The sequence below is a fragment of the Cyprinus carpio genome, chromosome B25 (genome assembly GCF_018340385.1).
Source record: "Cyprinus carpio isolate SPL01 chromosome B25, ASM1834038v1, whole genome shotgun sequence".
NCBI classification, from domain to species: Eukaryota; Metazoa; Chordata; class Actinopteri; order Cypriniformes; family Cyprinidae; genus Cyprinus; species Cyprinus carpio.
This window is the reverse complement of record NC_056621.1, coordinates 21047305-21073181: the sequence shown is the minus strand read 5'-3', so window position 1 is coordinate 21073181 and position 25877 is coordinate 21047305. Positions and strand designations below refer to the sequence as shown.

The window sequence follows — 25877 nt, the reverse complement described above, 5'->3', positions numbered from 1 at the left end:
TCTCAGATTACAGAGGATGACGCTACAGTTTGCTTTGGCCGTTGGCCTTGTTTTATCTGTCCAGCCCCTGCAGTGTTGGGGCAGAGGAAGAACCATGTCTGTATGCCTCCACACAGTTAGATTGTGACTCTCAGATTACAGCGCACAGAGGACGGCAACATCAACGCTGTAGAGAGAGCATACACCACCATTAAAACCACAGGCCCAAACATAGACACTGCTGGACATCCCTGCAACAAATCAAACTATGGCATCACTACTTTAGGGAGGTCATACAATGGGAAACTATCAAACAAGGAAATCTGGTTGTCATAAACAATTGTATTTATACAAATCCTGAGCTCACAAAAAAAAATAAAAAAAAAATACTATTTACACAAAATCTTGAGCCCACATATGATTTTTCCATATGAAGAAAAAAATTTGTGGCAGCAATTAAAAAAGTGCACATTTCTTAAGGGTGTGAGGCACTTGGTTTAAAGTTACTGAAATATTTACTTTACCAGGAAGCCACAGAATTCTGAGAATTGCTGAGTTATTGAAAGGATATGAAAAGGGCATTTCAAAGATGACCACCTGACTACAACTAGTCTATGTACGAACACCAGTTTCCATAGAACTTAATGATAAGTCCTGTGAGCCGCCTCTACAAACCACTCATCTTTATATGATAACATCAATAATGTATCCAAAAGGAATGGATTTAAACATCCGACTACAAAAATGTTCAAAAATTTAAAATCGTCACATTTCCTCTTTTTTTTGTTGCTCATTATATTTATTTTTTATATATAAAAAAGTGAGCGTTAGGGTTGGGGGCAGAGAGGATGTTATTCATGTTATGTTGTTGGCGCGATGTTTACGAGGACGCTGCTAATAAAGTTGCATACGAATACACAGTGGATTCATGTTTATTATTATATTTTACAATATACCCAGTTTTTATGCCAGTCGTATCACTTTTATTTTGTTGTATTTATCCGTCACACCTTAAAGCCCGGTCCGTGAAAATATTGTCTGACATTAAACCGGTCCGTGGCGCTAAAAAGGTTGTGGACCGCTGCCATAGACTGCCAAGTAAGTTACAGTGTCAAGGTCCAGGAAAGTATGAAAAGCATCGTCAGAATACTCCATCTGCCATCAGTGTTTCAACCGTAACGTTAAGAAGCGATGAGAATACTTTTTGTACGCGAATAAAACAAAAATAACGACTTTATTCAACAATTCGTCTCCTCTATGCGGCTGGCACAGAAGAGTATAAGCTGTGCGTACAGCTCATATTCTCCAAAATGGCGCTATGATGATGTGGAGAGACACAGAGGAGATGAATTGTTGAATAAAGTAGTTATTTTATTTCATTATATTATCGTTATTTTTTATATGCTTTTCATATTTTTCTGGACCTTGACAGTATAACTTACTTGGCAGTCTATGGGACAGTCACAAGCCTCCCAGTTTTCTTCCAAAATAGCGTAAATTGTGTTCCGAAGACGAACAAAGCTTTTACGGGTTTGGAATGACATGGGGGTAAGTGATTAATGACAAAATTTTCATTTTGGGATGGAGTATCCCTTTAAGGTCAATTAACAGCACTTGTGTTGATTAACAAACAAATTAGTTTCCACTTGTCACTCTTTTTCTTAAAAAAAAAAACAAACAAAAAAACATCTGGATAACAGTGAGGAACTTCCAATGGATATAGATGGGGCCCAATCGATAAACATTAAAATATTTTTTTGTATAGCCACAAAAACTGTGACTGTTAACATGATTTTAGTGTGTTTTTTGTGTGAACGTTTACCATTTAATTTTTTATCATTACAGTGTGAAGCTGTAAAGCCCAAAATGACTATAAAATTATGAGAACAATTATTTAAAAATAATTTAAAAAAAATAAAATTAAACCTCAAAAATCCTCTCTTAAAAACCACACACATACACATTCCCCAAAACAAAACCTACTATATCATTAAAAAAAAAAAAAAAAGACAAACAAGATTATTTTTTTGGTAATCAATATTATAACATAAATGTTGTCAATTGAGCTTAACTTGTATCGAACAGCAATAATTCTTTAACTTAGAGAGAGCTCTTTTTGAGAATGTCCTTTGTTCCTTTTATGTCTCAGCAAGTGTTAATAAAACACCAACCAACCATCCAGATTCTCAATATCCTGGGAGCAAAGTTGTGGAATGCACCAGCAACCCTCAATGAATTAAGAAAACTACAAGTATTCAAAAGCGCCCTAAGGATGACCTGCTCCTTGACGCTGGAGGAATAAAGAAGGTCATGGGGCCTCCAAGAGGAGAAAGACCTCATGGCTCTGAGGAAAGGCCACAGATTTTACCTCAGCAACACCTCTCAGCTAGAGCGCAAGTATGCCAAAAAGCTCCAAGTCAAACTCTAGGAAGAAAAAACAAAAAATTACACTTCTGTCATCAATTACTCCTGTCGATCCAAACCGCTTTCTTTGGAACACAAATAATAAAATAAAATAATAAAACAATAATAGCATTTTCACTTTTAGCAAACTATCCCTTTAACTCACCAAGCCTGAATACAGAAAGTGATTGTGCAAAAGGTTTTAGTGTTTAATTCTGCAACAAAAGTTTGGTTGCCTGGAAAACAGCTTTACAGACAACACAGAAAAGTAAGAGCTCAGGCAGGTTTAATCCTACACTAACCAACCACAAAGAGAATGTAAAATCATAATGTTTGCAAAGTAGGGTTTAGGGCAAATGCACTGACAAACACTAAAGAAAAACAAAGAGAATGAATGAAAGTGAAGCACAGAAAGAGATCAGAAGTAATTACAGTCACCCTACTATTCACATAATCTTCTTTGAGCCAAGATGAAGGACAGCTTGAGGAAACAAACTGAAACAGGATTACACCTGACTGAGTGGCGAAAAGACAATAAGATCTCATATTACAAGCTAACACAAAACCCGTGGCTGACAACAGAACAGACAAATCTTGGATTCTAAACTGCTAAAGGTGTGTAGATGCAGCACAGTTGGTCCAGAACGCAGTAAACAGGAGTGGCATGGTGACATGCAGGGCCTCTGGAAATAAATGATGCAAAGTGAAGCCATTGTCTGATCCAAATGAACCACACCACTCAGAGAATAGCACATTCAAACGGTCACACAGGCCCATTGTTACGGCCAAGTTGAGCATGGTCCTGTCTCACAAGGTCTGGCCGGAGATGCAAGGCTCGTAGAGCATTGCCATGTTATGACCTCTCTCAAGCCTCATTTAAAGAAGTCCTCATCCAATTCTGTAAAAGACAACAGTGACTCAAGTTGTATGCAGTACATTTCCACTGAATGCTGAGGTTGTGGATTGATATTAAGAGACAAATTTGAAGGTTTTATTTGACTCCCACAAGTACAGTATCTGGTGCGATGGGCAGCAAATTGTTTTTTGTGTTTCACAGATCTTTTGGTGCAAAGCATCTTCTGAAATGAAGTATCCTTCCATTCTTCATAAAGGTTCTAGTTCTTGAATTGTTGCCATGGTTAAATGTCATAAGATGGAGAACAGAATGATCGTAAAGGGACCTGAAAGTGCTGAAGGCTTAAAGTATACTGGTTTTGATGCAAAACAGTATATTAAAAATACCAGAGAACTAGGGCTGGTCGATATATCGCATGCGATTGTCACCCGCATTTCGTCAGTAAAGCCGGTTCCCTGATTACAGCTAAATCGCCATCACCTGCTTTCAAATGGAGCGGCATTTAATAGACAGAGCCGTAGATCACTGACAAGCTACGCAATATCGCGTTCATTATCGAAGGTGATTAATCTGCAATAACGAACGCAATATTGTGTAGCTTGTCAGTGATCTACGGCTCTGTCTATTAAATGCCGCTCCATTTGAAAGCAGGTGATGGCAATTTAGCGGTAATCAGGGAACCGGCTTTACTGACGAAATGCACGTGACAATCACATGTGATATATCGCCCAGCCCTACAGAGAACACTTCAATGCTAATGACCAAACAATGAGGCAGACACACTGGACTGCAATGACCAAAAGTGACAGTAAAGACATTTATAACAATATGAAACGTTTCTATTTCAAATAAATCCTGTTCCTTTGAACTTTATATTCATGAAACTATCCTGAAAAAAAGTATCCACAGCTTCCACAAAAAATATTAACTGTTTTCAACACTGATAACAAGAAATATTTCTTGAGCACCAAATCAGCATATTAAAATGATTTCTGAAGGATCACATGACAGTGAAGACTGGAGTAATGGCTGCTAAACAATTAATATTAAATCGTAATAATATTTCAATTTTTTTTATATTGTATTTGTAATTAAATAAATGCAGCCTTGGTAAGAAAAAGAGCCTCATTTCAAAAACATTACAAAAATCTTACCAACCCAAACTTTTGAAATATAGTTTTTATACTGTATATGGCAACACTGATCTCAGTAATTCTTTGTTTGTCAGAGCAGTCTAGTGTGATGTGCTGTGCTGGTGTGGGGCAACCCCAGCTGTCCCGGGACCACCCTTTCACCAGCGGAAACAATTACGACTCCCAGTGGTGTCTCGGCTTTCTCCACAATTAACAAACATGAGTTGTGGAGGCAGCACTCAGCCGCAGTGATCTGATTGGCCAGCTGGGGTAACCCTATGCCTTATTAATTACCCAAACACCCCACCACACACACACACACACCATTCACCTGCATCCGGGCACGTGGCTCTGCAAAAGAGGCGGTTTGTTGATGGCACAGTCAGACAAAAGACAACACATGCTACACCACACACACCCACTCATGAAATACCTCCATAAACATAAAGGACAGGACACAGCTTTAACATTATCACTCAGTGCCCACTTCCCAGTTCAGTTCCCAGCCTGATCTCTCGCCTACATACACAATGCAGCGCAAAAAGAAAGTCAGACCTTTCACCCATGTGTTTAATAAGGGTACACATCACATGAGTGACACTGCTGCAAACCTGTCTGGACTAATGGGCTGTATAGCTAGAACAAATCTACTCTGTCAGAGGCAAACACTGTTGCCAAGCAATGGAAAAGCACTCATTTCTCTTAAAAAAAATAAAAAGCTTTTCACCAATAATGTAACTACTGAAATGCTCACTGAGAGCTCAATAGACTTAATAGTAGGAGCTTTATTGCAAGACTCCATTTAACCAGAAACGTGTTCATTCAATCCCAGTCAATATAAGTCTTATACATAATCACAAAGTTCTCAGCAGAGCATTAAACATCCTTACTACTGCAAAAGCACAGAAAGAAAGACAAAACATATTCATGTCTAATCTAAGTACAGACTAGCTGGTAAAATCTTTTTCTACAGAGTGAAACTTTTTGAAAACTACAGCATGAAAAACATTTCTTCAAAAATTAAACTTCTGTCATCATTTATTCACCCTCATGTCTTTCCAAACCTGTGTGCCTTTTTATATTTGTGAAACATAAAAAAGACATTTTGAAGAATGTTGGCAACCAAACAGTTTTGGTAACCATTGACTTCCACTGTATGGAGAAACAAACACTGCAACATTTCTCAAAATATCTTCTTTTATGTTCCACAGAATAAAAGTCTTACGAGTTTGGAAAGACATGAGGGTGACCCAGTAAATGACAGAAATTTTCATTTTTAGGTGAACCCATCCCTTCACATTACAAAAAATAGTTTCTGTGAGAGCATGTGAGAGTTGCAAAAGACCCCAAAACTTGTATACAGAGTTGGGAGATCACAAGATAATGCATGTTCACCTACACGCTGTCTTAAAAGTATAACTAATAACAACATGCCAAATAATACAATGATTTCAGTTACAATGTCATAAAATGCAAACAAGGCTTTCATTTATTAGGGAAATCATGCGAAACAGTCATTGATCACCATGCCTTATATCAAACAGTCAATGCAGGAGCCCATACGAGGGGCACATATGCTCAGTCTGAGGGGAATACAAGTCAAGTCAAGTGCAGAAATACATCACTCATGATGCCCCACAGTGCCCACAGGGTATATTTCCCTACACTGTAAAAAAAAAAAGTTTTTTAACAGAAATATACTGTATTATTTTACAGATATTTTCTGTTTTTTTAACATTACGTGTAAATGTTATTAAAATACAGAAAAAAACTTTTATTAAAAACATTAACCATAAAATAAAAGTAATAATTCGTAAATTCATATAATGAGAAATTATAGTTTTTTTTACAGGATTATTCTTTTGTTTAATTGGCTTGAATGTTAAATTACGTTAAATTCTATGTAAAAAGACAAAAAAATTCACATATTTAAAATTAAGACTGTGTTTTTTTACTGTGAAACCTTAAATTTAAGGTAAATGCATGTAAAAAAAACAATCGTAAAAAAACGGTAAAAAAAAAACGGTAAAAAAGTCTGGCAGCAAAGTTGCCAAACACTTACCGTCAAATTACAGTAAAAAAACTTAAGTTATTCTACGGAATAATTCTGTTTTTTAAATACAGATATTTACTGTAAACATTTTCTGTATTTTTACAGTTCCACTGCTGAAGAATGAAAAGAAAATCTCATTAAAAAATGTCTGTAGAATGTTAAACAAATGAATAAATCTGCATATAAACTGGAAATTATTGCAGAAATACCTTAAAATTATACAATTAATTAAAGTCTTCTGATTTTACACAGTATTCTTTGGTAAATTCATAACATTATCAATTACATCCACAAGAATTCCCCGTCAAAATACAGATTTTTAGATGTAAAACACACAAAAAATTACATAACATTACTTAAAATACCATATTTTAAAAGCTTTAGATTTTTATTTTATGGGATTAATAAATCTATTAATATTAAATTCTTGTTAAATTTAGTTTTTGAACTGTAGAAAAAATAAGAACACATTATAATAGCTTGCAAAGCCATATTTTTTTATAGTCATTACTTTATATAAACAATATTTGACAGTAATTACAAGCATTTATCCAATATATCTACATACTTTTCCCATTAATGTATGGGGTTTACTTTGAATGAACATACTTTCATAGTAATTAAACGCAACTATCCAATTTATATACATTCTTCTCCCCATTAATGTATAGAGTTACTTAATATAAACATTGTTTTATAATACTTAAAAGCAACTATCCAATATATCTACATACTGTTTCCATAAATTTCATGGAGTTCACTTTATATAAAAAATGTTTATAGTAATTAAAAGCAATTATCCAATACATTACATACCTTTCCCATTAATTTATGGAGTTCACTTATATAAACTTTGTTTTATAATACTTAAAAGCAACTATCCAATATATCGACATACTTACTTTCCCAATAATTCATAGTTCACTTTATATAAACTTTGTTTTAATTTAAAGCAGCTATCCGATGTATCAACATACTTTTCCTATTAATGTATGGAGTTTTACATACATTGTTTTAAAGTAAATAAAAGAAAAACTATCCAATATATCTACAGACTTCTCCCGTTAATGTATGAGGTATACTTTCCAAAAGCATTTTTGATAGTAATTAAAATTAACAATCCAAGATATAGATGTCAGACACTCTTCAGAGGAATATTTGTTCTGCAGTGGTTAAATACATTAGGTTCATTTCAATTTGGTCTCATATGTGCTGTGTTGGTGTTGTAATTGCTGTCAAACTATCTCTGAATGCAAATTCTAGAACTGTCTTGTATTTAGCTTGTAATTTGCAGTTATTTCTAAGGGTTATATATATATATATATATATTATATATTATATATATATATTAATATATATATATATATATATATATTATATAACACACACACACTGAATTAAAATCAGAATTTAATTAAATCCTTTTCATTTTCACATTTTACATTTCATTTTAAACAATGTCTAGAAAAAAATTACACTCCAAGTGTAAAGTGTTACACATGCTATTGTTGTTCAAATTTTACACTATGGGGTATTTAACACCTCTGCTGTTGTTTTAAATGTTATTAATAATGTCCTCTTTTCAGTGCAAACAAAAAAAATAATGTTAATTATGTTAAAAATAAAGTTAATGTAAAAGGATAGACAAAATCAAGAAAGTCTTCAGACAGATGTATACATTTCAACATTTACTGAACAAATGGGCAAAGTGGCAACTTTAAAGCATATACCAGATGTGTAGAGGTTAATTAGTCAGTCACATTCATTAAGTGTTGCACAGAAACAGAAACAAAGTAGTTAATAAAACACAAAAATCATCAAATTTACCTAGACATGAACAAATATGACGTGTAGATTTGAGGTTGTGTAGCATCCATGAATGATGTTCCTCACTGTCCCATCAGTGAGCGTGTATGGCTGTGTGGTCTCTTCTCTGCAATCAAGCTGTTCTTGTTAGTGCCTGCAGATAAAAGACAAAAGTAACACTCAAGGTCAGCTCTCCAACTGATTTTTTTTTTTATATTAAATGTGTTTTACATATACAACCCATTTGGCAATATTTTGAGGCAGACAATAGGTATTGACAGAAATGTCCAAATGTACCTTTTTGAAGATGTTTTTCAGCTTGACAGGATGACATTTTTCCAGATCCCTTGCAGCCTTGTAATGATGGTGGAATCAAATGAAGTAGGAGACCAATTGATGCAATATAGCTGTCCCATTCTAAATAACAGATATGACAAATTCAGCAAAAAATGCATGAACACAGAATATAGATACAACATAAATATAGATATTCTTATTCTGAAATATAGCCTAAACTTAAGCCCTATTCGGACAGGACTACTTTTACAGGGGGTCGTTAGAGAAATCTGTGTTTCACAGACGTACTGGGTGATTTTAAACCCGTCCGAATCTGCCGTGTCTGTGTTTTTCTCACACAACCTCTGTAATAATTCCAGAGCGAATTACCTACTGTTTTTCAGCAAACTCAGTGATCCTCTGAGAAAACTAATCCCGTCCGAATGCGAATGTCTGTGATTGCAGGTGATATTTTATTTCACAACGCGTTTCCTTGTGTGTTTTGGCCAACGTGAATTGCCGTAGATGCTCTTACAGCGCGCATGTTTGATATATAAGAAATAATAATAATAAAAATAATAAAAATAATAAAATCAAGAGCCAGATCATGTAAACTGTTAATATTGGCTATTGTAATATCAGCGTCAGGTAAGATTACTCACGTTCATTTATGCACTCAGTTACATAATGTTTTTAATTACAGATGTACCTTTATTAAAATAAAAAATGGGTTTAGCCTACTACAAAAAACAACAATTAAACTAAAGAAACCACACATTAACATGGTTTTGCTATACTAGCCATTTAGTTTTTAGTATTTATTGTGTAATAATACTAATGGTAATCGATCCGAATGACTAACGTTATATGCAATGCACGCATACAGAGCGCGTGATCTCTGACGCCCAGATGCACAAAACAGACCCTCCCACCTCTGTAATAAACATGAAGATGTTAGTCCCGTCTGAATTAGTACATGAAAATTGCAGACGTCAGGTGGTAAGAATCGAAACTCAAACGTAGTTTAGAAAACTAGTCCCGTCCGAATAGTGCTTTAGACAATCTGTTTCATACTTCTTAACAGCTGATTCAGAGGTCAATTGGATCCTTGAAGGTCTTGGGAGAAGCCAGAAACTTGGCTTCTTGAAAAAAAAAGAAAAGAAAAAACAATTAATGACAACGTCTCTCTCAGGAACCATTCTGCTAAGTTGATTGTGTAGTCACACAGTGGCTCTGTTCACAACCTGACATTAGCACGCATCTCGGGTGACACATATGGCCATATACTTTTATTACAGGATTCGTTAAAAAATGAAAATTTCATCAGTTTACTCAGCCAAGACTTTTGTTATCTTTGAAACACAACTGAAGATTTACACCTACCTTTAACTCACACGTCAACTGTAGGAGAAAAACATACAATCCGTGGCGACGGTTTTGCAATCCGTCCCGTCAGTTTATAAACGATTTGTTAAACCGAGGGAACAGTTTAAGAATTCGTGAGTACGGTTTACAAACTGACGGGAAGGATTGCAAAACCGTCGCCACGGATTGTATGTTTTTCTCCTACAGGTGACGTGCGGGGCTGCGTACTTTCATGATACGAAACGTTAACGAACGTTACTTGCCATAAGAAACACTTCACGGAAGCGCGTTTGTGTCTTGACCGAGCGGCAACCTCGCGCTCTCTCTCGTGAAGCCAATAAGGAAGTGACTAAAACTGTAATTTCATCGACTGGCCGCTTGAGGCTGGCTGCAACAGGGAGTCAGTTCCATAGACTCCCCATGTTAAAAATGCCCAACTTTACAGCAGAAAAAAACATGTTTACAGCCTGGTTCAAAAAATGATTTTGGTCTATATTGCTAATTTTGCCCTTCATGACAATTGTGAGGGGGGTGTAGGATTTTTATAACTCATCCGTTTAAATTTTATTAAGCCTTAAAGTTCTGCATAATTAAGGGCGTGGCCAATGATTGACAGCTGGATTGCCGCTGCTGACAATGCCGTCGCGCTAGGGGGGCGTGGCTTCAGCAACCAACTCCCTCCTTTTGCCCATTTTTTCGATTATCCGGGAGGAGTCGCGCGGTGACGCGCTGCCAAGATGGCGACGGCCCGCTCTGCATACTTTGAGCTTCAAAACCGCTATTGAGGAGTCTATGGGTGACGTCACGGACACTACGTCCATATTTTTTTACAGTCTATGGTCTTGACGCAGATATGACGACACGACAGACATGATATTCAGCGCTGAGAACAAGCAACGCAAGACAGTAGCGAATAGAAGTTTTTAAACCGTGCTCTAATTTCAGACTTTTGCATTAGATAACGTCAATCAAATGTTTGGTAAATGCTCCTCGTTATAGCAGCTCTGTCTGCAGAAAGACTGCACATCTGCAGCGGCGAGAAGCACACTTCAACACGGTGTTGTGCGTCACAAAAAAGTTGTTAGCGTGTAATGTTTAACACTCTCACACTATTACCGTTTCAAAGCATGGAAACAGCGAAATGCCGCACTCGATGCTTTCAAAAACAAATTCATTTACCATTTGATGAATTCTCTCATTTTAGTAGAAAACCTACCAAATATAACGTTAGCAGCTTCAGTCTTCAGCGCCAGATTCGCAGTAACCCCAGGCCGAGGAGGGAACAGAGGCGAAAGGACGTGTCGACCAACTAAAAATAAAACAAGCGTAAAGCATGTTAACGTTATAACATAAATTAACGAACGAACTTAACACTAAACCTGACAAAACACTCGCGGTTAGTAATTTCTAAATGTGTTCACCACCAAATCATATTTCGAGTTATATTATCAACAAAAATGTTTTTCCAATGTACTTTTATCAAGAGAAAAGCAGTCCAGCTTACCGTCTCGGTCGCTCGAAGAAAAGATGGCGTTGTCGCTTCGCGAGGCAGCAGCATAGACGGGCAGCAGTCACTGAAGGGCGGAGTCCAGACAATTCGGCGGGTCTTTTATTTCGCACTTTTAGAGTAAAAGTGAAATTACACCATATAACAACACTGAACACGAGTACTGTTTAACACTGTGGATTGTTAATTAAAATCTTTGGGAATTAATAACTTTTACCACTGCAAATATTTCACTGCTCACTGCTGATTTTACTGCCTTGTAACGTGCTATGACTTCGTCTCCGCCGAAAGAAAGACCTCCAACTGGACGTTCTTTTAATTTGAAAATCAAGCAGCCAATCAGGGCTGGCTCTTGATATTGTACTTTAACCTTTTAAAGAAAAGGTACATATATGTACATATAATACATATAAAGCAAAAAATATCAATAAAAGACAAATTGAACAATGGCTTGTTACCTTAGACTTAGAAAACTTTAATGTCCTCAGAGAGGCAATTTGTGCCTTGACAACTAAAGTCATCATTATAAACAGAGCTACTGTTAAAAGTAAATGCGATTAGGTGCGTAAAACGTAAAGCTTAGCTAGTGTTATGAAAAAATAGCATAACAGCATTTGCTAACCTAATGAAGTTTTTTTTTTTTTTTTGCCCAAAGATTTATTTTTATCTTTTAATAAATGAAAATCCTTTCACCTTTTCACCTAAAAATTGGTGCAAAGAAAACATTGATTTGATGTATCTGTTTTAGTCCCAAAAGTGCATGGTGCACATGCCCAAGTCTGTGATTAACTCATCAGTGAATGTTTATGATTGTACAACATCCAACTATATGATCATCATGTTTTGGTCAGAGGAATGATTTGGCAAAAGTACAATGCAGCCAGTTCACATCATGCATAGGCCCACTCCCCTAACATAGCCTAAATACAGAATGACAATACCAGTACACAGGCATTTAGAACAGAGACAGCCAGAATGGAGTAAAACAAGCTTGCACTACCCTGACATGTTAGAAGTCTTTGACTTCAGTCATTAATGGCCATCTTGCGATCTTCATCCCACTTTCACAGAGTCCATGGGCCCATGAGCCCCAAAGTCTATTACAGATGCTGGCCTGGGGCTCTTTTCCCAGTACCTACTTTGCTGGTGTCTTATCAACTCTGGCTTCTGATGTCAGTTACATGGCATGCAGACAGGAATGAAATTAGCACCTCACACCTATCAAATACAGGGTAAATTTAAAAACTTCCAAGTCCCCTGCCACCAATGCAGAAATATACAATTAAGAAATATTATTTTTCAGAAGCAAAGATAAACTTTGCTGGCCACATCAGCTTAAGATTCAACAAGTGCAGATACAAGAGTGATAGATAAAAAATATATACATAAAAAAAAACAGCTATGTAGGCTACCTTTCATGCAGATATGCTGTAAATAAAAATTGAACATAATAATTACTGTGTGTTATACTACAGACACAGATCTAAAATATTGGCTTGAAAGATGGATGAATACAGCAGGAGGTATTGTTGCACAGTGTAACTAAATATACAGTTATTGTACAGGAAATAATTGCACAGCTTAAGTTTAATATAAAATTCTTAAATCAAGAATAGTCAGTGATTGTTTATACATCATATATCCAGTGTTTCTACTGTCAGGCGCTGACTCAGTGTTTACAATTCTGAAGTATTCTGTAAAAATTTCATAAGTGGCAGAGAAAAAATTGAGTGGCAACATTTTCAGCCCCCACCCGTGGACTGTTTCAGCTGCTGCTGTCTGGCAAGTGGTGCTGCAGCCTCAAATCTCTGATCATCATGCTTTGGGACAGTTTTTCCGCAAAACAACCAGGCTCAAGAATGCTGGACACTAACCTCCTAATGCCTTTCTGCCTGTTGGTGTGAAAGGACTCTTGAATCTTGTGTGCTTTTATGTCCTCTTTTGGCTTGGCTTTTAAGGACATTGTCCTTTTTGTCTGTTTGAAATGCTGCCCTGACAGTGTTTTTCTGTTATCGTATATATTGACCATAGACTATATTGACACATGTCCACTTTAAAAACGTTGAAGCATTAAGACACAAAATCAATCTATATTGAACAAAATTCAAGGCCCTCACTGCAGTGAAATCATTAGTCCTCGGTTGATGGGAAAACAAACAGCCACACTATGAATAAAGCTTTACAATGGGGTGCTATATATTTTTAATTTACAATAGGTGAGCAATGTGTGAAAGACTAGGAATTTATTTTGGGGCTCAACAGTTCAACCAAGGCTCTTGTAGCATATACTTGAGCTTTGGTAAACTGGGGGTGAAGGAATTGTAGACATTAAAATGGTAGAAACATTACACAACCGTGTAAACAAACATCGTAATTGTTTTTCTAGTCTCTGTGCTTTATGTTGACGTACATCCTGTACAAAATTTCAACGTCGATTTAGAAGTGTTTCTTGCTTTTAAACGTATTATTATGATAATTAATTAGGATTTAATGATTTTTTGATCATAACAGCTCTTCAATGTATATGTTAAAATATAATTATTATCATTATTAACAATAATAGTTTCACCCTCAAGAGACCAGTGCAGCAGAAACCTTTTGCCTTATGTGATTTTGTGTGAATTTACAATTTTGTCTGCTTGCCTAACAGTTTACATTGCATTATTACATTTGCTTTCATACACTGTCATGTCATTTGACCAATTAATTAAATAATAATACAGACTGCAAATAAAATTTAATACACAGCTGTGTTAACTCGCGCAAACTATTGCTATTGTTATTGGTTGTTTTGCCGTTTTACTTTGAGCATGATTGGTTAATCTGTCTGTTTTACAGGAAAACTGTCCAATGAGAATGTGCGCGGCTCTGCGCGCCTATTTTAAATTTGAAAATATGTCCGTTACTCTCGGTCGGAGCAGCTGCTTTGCGTTGATTACTCGGTCAGACCTGGATTATTTTATATCTGCCTGTTGAATTCTCACATTTTGTGCGAATTTTAGTTGATATGTCAATGAAGAACAAAAGCTGGAATGTGAACAGAGGAAGGGGGTCGTACGTGGTCTGTAAAGACTGGCAATATCAGGTAAGAAAACATTTTTCAGTCCTTAACAGTCTAACGTTAACGTTTAGGGACACGGGTAACTTAACTGTCATGTAAACGTTACTGCAACCTCATAAGATAAATAAGTTATCTCTGTGTGTGTTTTTGTACTGCTTCACTATTAGCGTAGCGATATTAGCATGTATTTCATGTGTTAGTACCATCTGACATTGCTGTGTTTCGTTGTTGGTAAGTTAACGTTATGTGTTTATGTTGTCAGCTAACGTTAGTTTAAACTCAAACGCATGAGAGGTAAAAAAGCGTGGGAATGAGTAAAGTGATAAAACCGTCATTAATTCTTTAGAATTATGTTTACATAACCTCTTCAAACACTGATAAGATATTGAAAAGATATTTGTTTACTCTTTATTTATTTATTTATTTATTTATTTATTTTAGATCAAGCATTGGAATAAGATTTTTATCGGGGGAGAACACCCAACAGAAAGACCCATGATTCACCAACGTAAGTCAGTTTTACCCACGTACTGTTCGAAAACCTACACTAGGATAGTATTAAGTCTGATTTTCATACTGTTACTGGTAGAAAGTCTGAGTAACTTTCTGTCCTTTTGTCTTTCTTCTGCTGAAGTGGCGCACTGAAAGGGGAGATTGAGATTCATGTCACCTTCATCAGTCCTTTCTTTAATCACTGGAAACCATTAAGGGAAAGACCCTCAGACGTGTCATAATAGGATAAATGCGGCTGCAGGTAAAATTATTTGATGGGGTCAGGGTTATTTGATTTTGGTGTACCAATTGGCTTTTTTTTGTGTGCTTCCCTTGCTATGATACACATTTCTGATGGGATTGCCATGCTTTAAAAGGGTTAGTTCAGCCAAAAATCAAAATATGTCATTAATGACTCACCCTCATGTGTTCCAAACCCGTGAGACATCCGTTCATCTTCGGAACACAGTTTAAGATATTTTAGATTTAGTCCGAGAGCTTTCTGTCCCTCCATTGAAAATGTATGTACGGTATACTGTCCACGTCCAGAAAGGTAATAAAAACATCATCAAAGTAGACCATGTGACATCAGAGGGTCCGTTAGAATTTATTGAAGCGTCGAAAATACATTTTGCTCCAAAAATAACTAAAATGATGCAATAATAACAAACTATTCCATTTGACAGTGAATGAAAATTAGAAAATCATGACCCATCTCTAAATTCAATAATTGTAATTGTCAGAATAATTAAACTCAGTCTCTTGCCAAAGGTTTGTGCCAAATTCACACTTGATAGCAGTCAGTTTTACAAGTGGTTTTAAGATTTTGTTGATCACATTTACAGAGCAGCTTGAACCTTTTAAGAAATTTTAACCCCTTAATGTTCCTGCATTAGAAGCATTAATAGAGGCAAAAGTTTTTGTTCATGCTCAATTTTCATTCAAGCGCCAAACTGCAATTATTGTTAAGCGGTAACCTAATGGCTCTGCTCTGCCGATGCTGTGAGGGTAGGAGGCAAAGTTGCCATTGTGTGTAAATTGAAAACAATACAATGTGGCCACCGTTGATGTGTAGGAATTTTTACAAGCATGATACATCTTATCTATTTTTTCAGGACAAGGCCTGGTGAGAGTCACTACAGAGGATCATAGCCATTGTTGGAATTCTGAAAGGACGTGGGTGAATATCAATCTGCCAAATGAACATTCACATCTGTATTTTAATACTGATTATATATGAACTTGTTTGTTTGTTACTGGAAGGAACTTAGCTTCTATTGTTTTTGACTGAAGGACTTGACCGTGTTTTAAGCCTGTGTGCATGTTCTATTACCAGTACCTGCTCTGGCCGTGCTCCATTTTCCATTGCAGATCATATCCAGAGATAGTACCCCTCAATGCAGCTGGTCATCATAGCAAGGCCACACACAAATGCCGCGACGTAATGTTCAGTGCGACCCACATACAGCTGTCTCTTGATTTAAGTTAAAACGTTTCAGAATTACTCAGAATGTAAAGACAGATACTTAAAGGTGCTCTAAGCAATGCCGGGAGTTGTAACTTCTTGTTGACGTTCGAATTGTTGTCAAACAAAACGGAGGCTAGCTAGACCCTCCCTCCTCCTCATCCAGGCACTAAGCCCCCCAAAACCCCACCCCCAAATCTTTCTTGTCGGTTATTGGCTGGAACAGTTTGTTATGTTTCGTGGTGCGGGTGAGCACAGTTTGTTTTTCTTGTTGTTTGTGGAGCCTGTGGTGTCTAGAGAGACCGCGTTTTTTTACAGTGTGTTCAGGGGACAGGCAGCTAGAGGATGTGACAAATGTTTTGGCCTAAAAAACGTGTGACATCACTTAGAGCACCTTTAATTAATATAACATTTAATTTAACTAAAACAAATATCAAAAACATGTCTAATACTTCATCAATGCGTTATACTCCTGGAAAAGACCCACATAAAGCACATATTTTAAAATGATTAATATCCACATCACTGCTGTATTTTTCAGATGTCAGATCAAATTGAGGCGAACAAACCCGCACACCAACCATCACAAAAACCATACAAAAAAATACATAATAAAATTACAGTACAAAATTTTTTTACAAAAAAATTTTTTACATAAAAATAATTTTTGTTTAAATAATTCCAAGGATATGAAGTAGATTGATTTATTATTTTAACGTTATTACATTTCTACGTAGGCCTATATTTGATGGCTTTTTTTATTCTAATGCGAGTGATGTACCGTTTTTACACACTTATCTCATTAAAAGGGGAAAAGTCTGTCCATCTTCATTTCTGAAAATGTGTAACATTTGAGACCCCAGCTCGGTCACATTCATATTTCATTAATGTTAATTAAATAACTTGCAGTTCAGAAAGGAGTTAGAACTACCACTTGAGGTGTAGGAAACACTGGGACATGCCACTATGTACAGTAATAGTACGATTTGATTTGACATTTGAACTTAAATTGAAGTTTTCAAGCCATTAAAGGGTTAGTTCACCCAAAAATGAAAAATTCTGTCAGTAATTACTCACCCTCATGTTGTTCCAACCCCCCGTAAGACCTTCGTTCATCTTCGGAACACAAATTAAGATATTTTTGATACATTCAGAAAATGTATTAAAGCCATCTTTAATATAGTCCAAGTGACTACAGTGGCTCAATCTTAAGTTTATAAAGTGACGAGAATACTTTTTGTGCGCAAAAACAAACTAAAATAACGACTTTATTCCACTATTCATTTCCTTCTCTCTGTGCCTCGAGTCTTTTCACGTAGTGTGATAGCGCAGCACGTCTGTGTTGTACGTGCTGCGCTATCACACTACGTGAAAACACTCGAGGCCCAGAGAGAAGGAAATGAATAGTGGAATAAAGTCGTTATTTTTTTTATTAATTTTTTTTGTGCACAAAAAGTATTCTCGTCGCTTTATAAACTTAAGATTGAGCCACTGTAGTCACTTGGACTATATTAAAGATGGCTTTAATACATTTTCTGGGCCAGCAAGTTATAACGTCTATAGAAGTCTATGGTGGAGTGATCCAGCTGTCAGATTTAATCAAAAATATCTTAATTTGTGTTCCGAAGATGAACGAAGGTCTTACGGGGTTGGAACAACATGAGGGTGAGTAATTACTGACAGAATTTTCATTTCTGGGTGAACTAACCCTTTAAACAAATTAAACATAAACATCTTCCCACCATGTATTTTTCCTCTTCCACGGTCAGTGATGCAGGGAGTCTTGTGATCGATTGTCAAGCCAGCCAATCACAATTTAGTAGCCTCATCTCTGATTGGCTGGAATTATGGCATATTGTAACGCTGGGTTGTGCTGCGCAAGCGAGCCGTCTGCGCTTAGAGAGCACTCAGGGCTGGTATGAGAGGAGCAAGAAAGTGAAACTTTGCACATGCGAAAGAGAACATCTGCGCACATCCAAATACTTATTTTAAAAGCAAAATTGATTTTTTGTTCGCTCTAATTATTTTATTATCTGAGAGACAGATATTTCTCCGCAAAACTCAGTTCACACACGTGCAAAATGCCCTTTCGCATGCTCAAAATGTGATCTTGCGCACGCAGAATTGTGACCGAAATCTAACCCCATAAACTTTTTGCGCATTTATCCTTATTCTGTTGTGAACATGAGCTACTCTCCTCCCAAAAGCCACAAACTAGAGAAGACTCAAACTGTGGTGTTATCACGTGTAAAATCTGGAGCCGCTTGTTAAAGGAGAACTCCGGTCAATTTTAACATTGAGCTAATTTTTTTGTAAATTTGTAGTGCTGTCAGTACAGAGAACAGCGACAAAAATCGGTGTTGCCTACACTGTGTTATCCTTTTTTTAAAATTTGCACCCTGTTGACTTAAATGGGGCAAGTTTTAAACCTGCTTTTAGCCTCTTAACATCCTTGATGTGTCATTACAAGTGCCCAGCCCATGTGAGTGATTCCTTTCAGAGTAAACACGGTGAATCTGACTGCAGTAGATGTGAAAGATATGAATAAAAGTGATGTTAATTCAGCCAGCGCACATACCTGTATTTACTTCCTGTCGAAGTCCACAGAAGTCGATTGTCGAGTTCATGCGCGTGATCATAAGTAACTAAGCAACAGTGGAGAACTCGACAATTGACTACTGTGGACTGAAAATAGGAAGTAAATACAGGTATGTGCGCTGGCTGAATTAACATCACTTTTATTCATATCTTTCACATCTACTGCAGTCAGATTAACTGTGTTCACTCTGAAAGGAATCACTCACATGACTTAACATTTTTCTTTTGAGGGGAAATATACATCTCAAATGGGGATCTGCAATGAATGGATGGGACATTGCTGTAAAATGTCAGAAAAATGTTTGTATGTATTTAGTGAAAAAGTTGTTGATGCAAATGCTCTTAACATAGACCTTCCGGTTTTTGTACATTCAAAACACCATATACTAATGCGGAATGTGTGGACATAAACTGGAATGTTGCTTGTAATTGCTGTCAAATAATGTTTATATTAAGTAAATCCCATGCACTAATAAGAAAAGTCTGTAGATATATTGGAGTTGCTTGTTATTACTGTCAAATTATGTTCATATAAGGTTAGTCCCATGCACTTATAAGGAAGGTCTGTATATATCGGAGTTGCTTATTATTACTGTGAAACAGTTGTTATATAAAGTAAACCCCATGCCGTAATGGAAAAAGTATGTACATATATTGGACAGTTGCTTGTAATTGCTATCAAATATTGTTTACATAAAATAAACGTGTATTTTTACATATATTGGAGAATTGCTTGTAATTACTGTCCATTAATGTTTATATAAAGTGAACCCATACATTGAGTAAATGTCATGTTAATATATTGGAAAGTTGATTTTAATTAGTATAAAGCAATGTTTATATAAAGTATACCTCATACATTGATGGTAAAAGCATGTAAAGTTATTGGAGATGTGTTTGTAATTACTGTCAAGTATTGGTTATATAAGGTAAACCCCCATATATTAATGGTAAACGTATGTAGATATATAGATATATTGGGAAGTTGCCTTATAATTACCATAATAAAAATGTTTTTATAAGGTAAAGCCCCATACATTAAAGGTACAAATATGTAGAAATATTGGAGGGTTGCTTGTAATTACTACAAATAATGTTTGTATAAGGTAATCCCCTGTACATAAATGGTTAAAGTGTGTAGAAATATTGGAGAGCTGCTTGTTATTACTGTCAAATAAGATTTATATAAAGTAAACCTCCGTATTTAAATGGTACAAATATGTAGAAATATTGGAGAGTTACTTGTAATTACTGTCAAATAATGTTTATATAAAGTAAACCTCCGTATTTAAATGGTAATAGTACTTAGAAATATTGGAGAGTTTGTACTTGTAATTACTGTCAAATAATGTTTATATAAAGTAAACCCCCGTATTTAAATGGTAAAAATATGTAGAAATATTGGAGAGTTGCTTGTTATTACCGTCAAATAATGTTTATATAAAGCAATAACAGTTAAAAAATATGTTTCCGAAACTTAATATCACAAGATCTTGTTTTTTTTTGTACAGGATAAAACCAATATTTAACAGGAATTTACTGTAAATAGATTGAATAATGACATAAAATAAAAGTTTAAATCGATCAATATACTGGTATTGGGCTTTAAATTAAGGTATCTGAAGGTAATTATACAACATTTTCTGTGTGTTTTACATAGAAAAGTCTTTACTTTGACAAGGAGTTCTCGTAGATGGATTGGATTATCTTAAAAATATACCAAATAATACTGTATTAAAACAGAAGTCTTTGTTTTAATTATGTAATTTTAAGGTATTTCTGCAATATTTTCAAGTTTTTATACAGATTTATACATTCGTTTAACATTCAACCGAGATTTTTTTATGAGATTTTTTTTTCTTTCTACAGCAGTTTGACTAAAAATACAGAAAATGTTTACGGTAAATATCCGTTTTCAAAAAACACACATTTTTCTGTAAAATAATTTAAGGTTGTTTACTGTAATTTGACGGTAAGTGGTTGGCAACTTTGCTGCCAGACTTTTTACCGTTAAATTAAAACATTTTTCATAACATCACACGTTACTAATAATGCTTTTACATATTTATATAAACCTACACAATGAGTGTCTATTTGATCCATATTTTAATCTGGCTTTGAGCTCATACTGGTTTGTCAGGAAGAGAAACATAATTCAATGCTTTATATGAAAGTTAAAGTGAAAAATTAAATAAAAATGAGAGTGCAACACAACAGTTTCAATGTGCAGCACTATACATAAATATTCCAGAAAGGCAGTAATGCAGAGGAACGGAGGGAGAGAGATAGACGGTGAAGTGTATATTGGTTGGATTCAGTGTGTTAGCGCTGCTGTTCTGTGTGATCTTATCAAGCACATCTCCACCACCACCAACTGAAAACGTGAGACAAAAGAAGTGACATAATAAATGTTCCCATAGAAAAGAAACACTGCTGTTTATGCAGCGCCATGCTTGCTGTGGCAGGGGCGAAAAATCTGCAATCCTGGATTTATCCTTGGATTTAGGACCTTGTGACTGAGTGAGATTATCAGTGTGTGTGTGTGTGTGTGTGTGTGTGTGTGTGTTCCTGCTGCACACTCACACACTCCACCTGGACATTTCGGTTCTCAACCTCAAACCTGCAATTCACCATAATTATAAAGATAAAGAGGTACTCAAAACAGATCGAGAGTCTAATTGTGTGTAAGTACAACTGTGTGCTGTTCACATTTTTATACAACACACTGTGAAATGCTACATAGTGTATTCATTTAGCTATGTATGTGTTAAAAAATAAAAACAAAATTTGTCAAAAAAAATTAAAAAAATGCATTTAACATTTTTTGATGTTGGCTTTATACCATTATACATTTCAATATAGTTTCTACTCAGGCAAGTTATGACCCTAGATAATTATACTGTATATAAATATCTCAAGATGTGTTTTGCAACTATATATATATATATATATATGCATTTGCATTCTTTTTTTTTCTTTTTTTTTTCCAATGAACAGCCTACACAGAATCTCAGAACAGCTGTAATAATAACAGGAGACCCATCTGGTGAGAGCAGACTTTCCTGATGCTGAGGAACTACTTGCTGACGAACCTGCCGACATGAAAAAAAAAAATGCATTTAACATTTTTTGATGTTGGCTTTATACCATTATACATTTCAATATAGTTTCTACTCAGGCAAGTTATGACCCTAGATAATTATACTGTATATAAATATCTCAAGATGTGTTTTGCAACTCATCTCGAGATATATATATATATATATATATATATATATATTATATATATATATATATATATTATATATATATACATATGCATTTGCTGCATTTTAAACAGATCCATAGAGTTATCAGCTGCACTATTGCATATAATAAGAAACGACTGGCAGAAGACAAGTATATTTAACAAAATGTGTAGAGAATACTGCAAGGAATACTGTGTCACGTAATGCAAATACTGTATCCCACAATGCAATGTGCTTCCATTTCAAATTGTGACTAATGAACTGGAACTAATGTCAACTTTGGCTGAGATCAGAGTCTCCTTTAGCAAGTGTGATCTGTAAGAATAGTGTGTACTGTGCAGTGTTCTCTCAGTACACTAGTCTTCTATTCTGAATGTGTAAGCATGCATTTCTTACATGTACTCTCATAAAAAAGTACTTTAGAACCTAAAGTCTACAAAAGTGTAATGTAGCATGCATATATATATTGTACTGTCTATAATATATGCTGATTATAAACTTTGGTCCCATATATAAGTGCCCTTAACTACTATGTACTTACATACATAGTACAATGTAATTATTGTGTTCATATTGTATTGCAAAACACTTTTGCTTCTATTGAGGTGGGATATGGGTAAGGTTAGGGACAGGTGTGGTGATATGGGTAAGGTTAAGGGTGCCACTGTAAAAACTAAAGGTGCCTCAGATATCCTTTAGAGTACTCTAGGAACTTAAAATGTATTTTAAGTGCCCCAAAGCTCTTTTTCTCATAATATGGTTCCTGGAGGAGCTAAAATTTTTAAAAAGGGTTATTGTAAGCTCTGTTAACATATAAGTGGTTCCTGGATGATCTCACTTGTCAAAAGCAGCATCTGGAAGAACCCAGAGATTCATGTGACAAAAATGAAATATGAAATTATTATTATTATTATTAATATTTACTTTATTGGAATGTAATGACTTTTGTGGCACTTGCCATGTGAAAAAAAAAAAAAAAACTTCTATGATTAGAAAATAATAAATTGTAAAAATTGTCACACTTGTTCTGTTCAATCAGAATTGACCTCATAACATAAATAAATCAATAAATACAAATAAAATAACAAAAGGACATACAAGATCTACAAATCAGCCACAGAATATCCAACTAAAATGTAAAAATTATTTCTGAAAACACTGTTCTCAGCAATAGGGAATATATACATATACGGTCATACAGGCATCCAGTGGCTACACCATATTATTACAGATTAATTAATTTATTACCTCCAGATTGCACTTTTATCTGCCTCCATTTGTTGGATTTTAAATAAATTTGTTGTATAATTTAAATGCTGCAATAACTAAAAATAGTTTTATTGGAACAGGCGAAATGTTAAATCATTTGAAGGTGGATAGTTTACCCTGAAACTTTAAAGCAAACATTAAAAATATTATTGAACTAAATATGACTCAACACATTGATGTCATTAAAAATCCGCTAATTATCACAATCAGTACAAGAGTAATATTTATTTTTTTATTTGTTTATTTCTCTAATGAAATTAAGTTGAAATTATTCAGAAATAATTGTTTAGCTGTCGTCAAGAAGAAAATGCATGAGGGTTTGGCGTCCTTGCACTCCTGCTGTTAGTTCGCGCGCGTGCAAGAGCGATTTCAAATCCAAAGAAGTAACGGCTGCTTTCATCAAAGAAACAACCGCTGCGCAAGGTGAGTAAGGAGTCCAACTTAATTACACAGATTTACTATTTGCACACTAATTCCTAGACTGACTTGCTTAACTGTATGTTTTTATTTTAAAATGTTTGTTTTAACCATTAATTTAATAGCCGCTATGCTAATGAATCTAATGAACTTTGTGGGACGAAATGCAGACTACAATCACAAGGTCACAAACAATAATTTTTAGTCAGCTTTACTCATTATGTTCATTATGACTGTATACACTGTTACACTGAACTGAAAGAAACAGTTTAAAAATTATCCATGTATTCTTTTTTATTCAGCAGTTAATAAAGAAATGCGTTCTGCATATGTTTCATGAATATGGCTCTGTAGTGGACACTCAAATGCGAGGCAGTGGACAGTTGCTGATGTCTGTTGCTGTCTGACAAAAAAAAAAAAAAAAAGACCTATTCCATCTTTTGAAGGTGTGTAAATAAGTGAACAATTGCAGAGACACACCAGAAACCCTTCTAAAACATTCAATTATTTATAGTTTATTAACAGTTTTTTTTTCTTCTTCTTTTTTTCTTTTATTATCTTCTGAAAAATCCTAGCCTTGCCCTACCTGTTACATGATGATCCTGCTGTGCTGGACCGTATATGATAAATGAGGTAAGTTTAAGTTTGTGCATGTGTGCATACATACAGGTGCATCTCAATAAATTAGAATGTCGTGGAAAAGTTCAGAATGATGGGGAAGACTGCTGATCTGACAGTTGTCCAGAAGACAATCATTGACACCCTTCACAAGGAGGGTAAGACACAAAAATTTATTGCCAAAGAAGCTGGCTGTTCACAGAGTGCTGTATCCAAGCATGTTAACAGAAAGTTGAGTAGAAGGAAAAGTGGGGAAGAAAAAGATGCACAACCAACCGAGAGAACCACAGCCTTATGAGGATTGTCAAGCAAAATCTATTCAAGAATTTGAGTGAACTTCACAAGGAATGGACTGAGGCTGGGGTCAAGGCATCAAGAGCACCACACACAGACGCGTCAAGGAATTTACTGAAGCACAGACAACATCAGAGGCGTCTTACCTGGGCTAAGGGGAAGAAGAACTGGACTGTTGCCCAGTGGCCCAAAGTCTTCTTTTCAGATGAGAGCAAGTTTTGTATTTCATTTGGAAACCAAGGTCCTGGAGGAAGGGTGGAGAAGCTCATAGCCCAAGTTGCTTGAAGTCCAGTGTTAAGTTTCCACAGTCTGTGATGATTTGGGGTGCAATGTCATCTGCTGGTGTTGGTCCATTGTGTTTTTTGAAAACCAAAGTCACTGCACCCGCTTACCAAGAAATTTTGGAGCCCTTCATGCTTCCTTCTGCTGACCAGCTTTTTGAAGATGCTGATTTCATTTTCCAGCAGGATTTGGCACCTGGCCACACTGCCAAATGCACCAAAAGTTGGTTAAATGACCATGGTGTTGGTGTGCTTGACTGGCCAGCAAACTCACCAGACCTGAACCCCAGAGAGAATCTATGGTATATTGTCAAGAGGAAAATGAGAAAAAAGAGACCAAAAAATGCAGATGAGCTGAAGGCCACTGTCAAAGAAACCTGGGCTTCCATACCACCTCAGCAGTGCCACAAACTGATCACCTCCATGCCACGCCGAACTGAGGCAGTAATTAAAGCAAAAGGTGCCCCTACCAAGTATTTAGCCTGTGCTAAATGAATAATGTAAATATTTTGTTATTTAATTTTATGTAAATCCCTCTTTTTTTTTCCAATGAACAGCCTACACAGACTCTCAGAACAGCTGTAATAATAACAGGAGACCCATCTGGTGAGAGCAGACTTTCCTGATGCTGAGGAACTACTTGCTGACGAACCTGCCGACATGAGTTCATCTTACTATGAGTGCCCATGTTCTATTCAACATTATACACAAAAGCAATTAAAAGTACACTGAAGTGCACTAATTTTTGGCTGTATC

The 25877-nt window shown here is 35.6% G+C and overlaps 1 protein-coding gene and 2 long non-coding RNA genes across 6 annotated transcripts in view; 1 reads left to right on the top strand and 2 right to left on the bottom strand.

Moving 5' to 3' along the window:
- LOC109096436 (anoctamin-3-like) overlaps positions 1-25877 on the bottom strand; it is a 96676-nt gene that overhangs the window by 59858 nt on the left and 10941 nt on the right. The gene's annotated exons all lie outside the window — the stretch shown is intronic.
- On the bottom strand, positions 152-11437 carry LOC122142516. Of its 2 annotated transcripts, none has more exons than XR_006158645.1 (6): positions 11376-11437; positions 11088-11180; positions 9581-9648; positions 8528-8647; positions 8252-8384; positions 152-166 (listed from the first exon to the last, which is right to left on the bottom strand). It is a non-coding gene; the product is annotated as an uncharacterized LOC122142516 (long non-coding RNA). The 2 variants fall into 2 exon arrangements; XR_006158646.1 differs by having other exon boundaries at positions 9581-9645; positions 11376-11424.
- Positions 14232-16950, top strand: LOC109076285. Its single transcript, XR_006158649.1, has 4 exons — positions 14232-14463; positions 14881-14947; positions 15074-15193; positions 16047-16950. It is a non-coding gene; the product is annotated as an uncharacterized LOC109076285 (long non-coding RNA).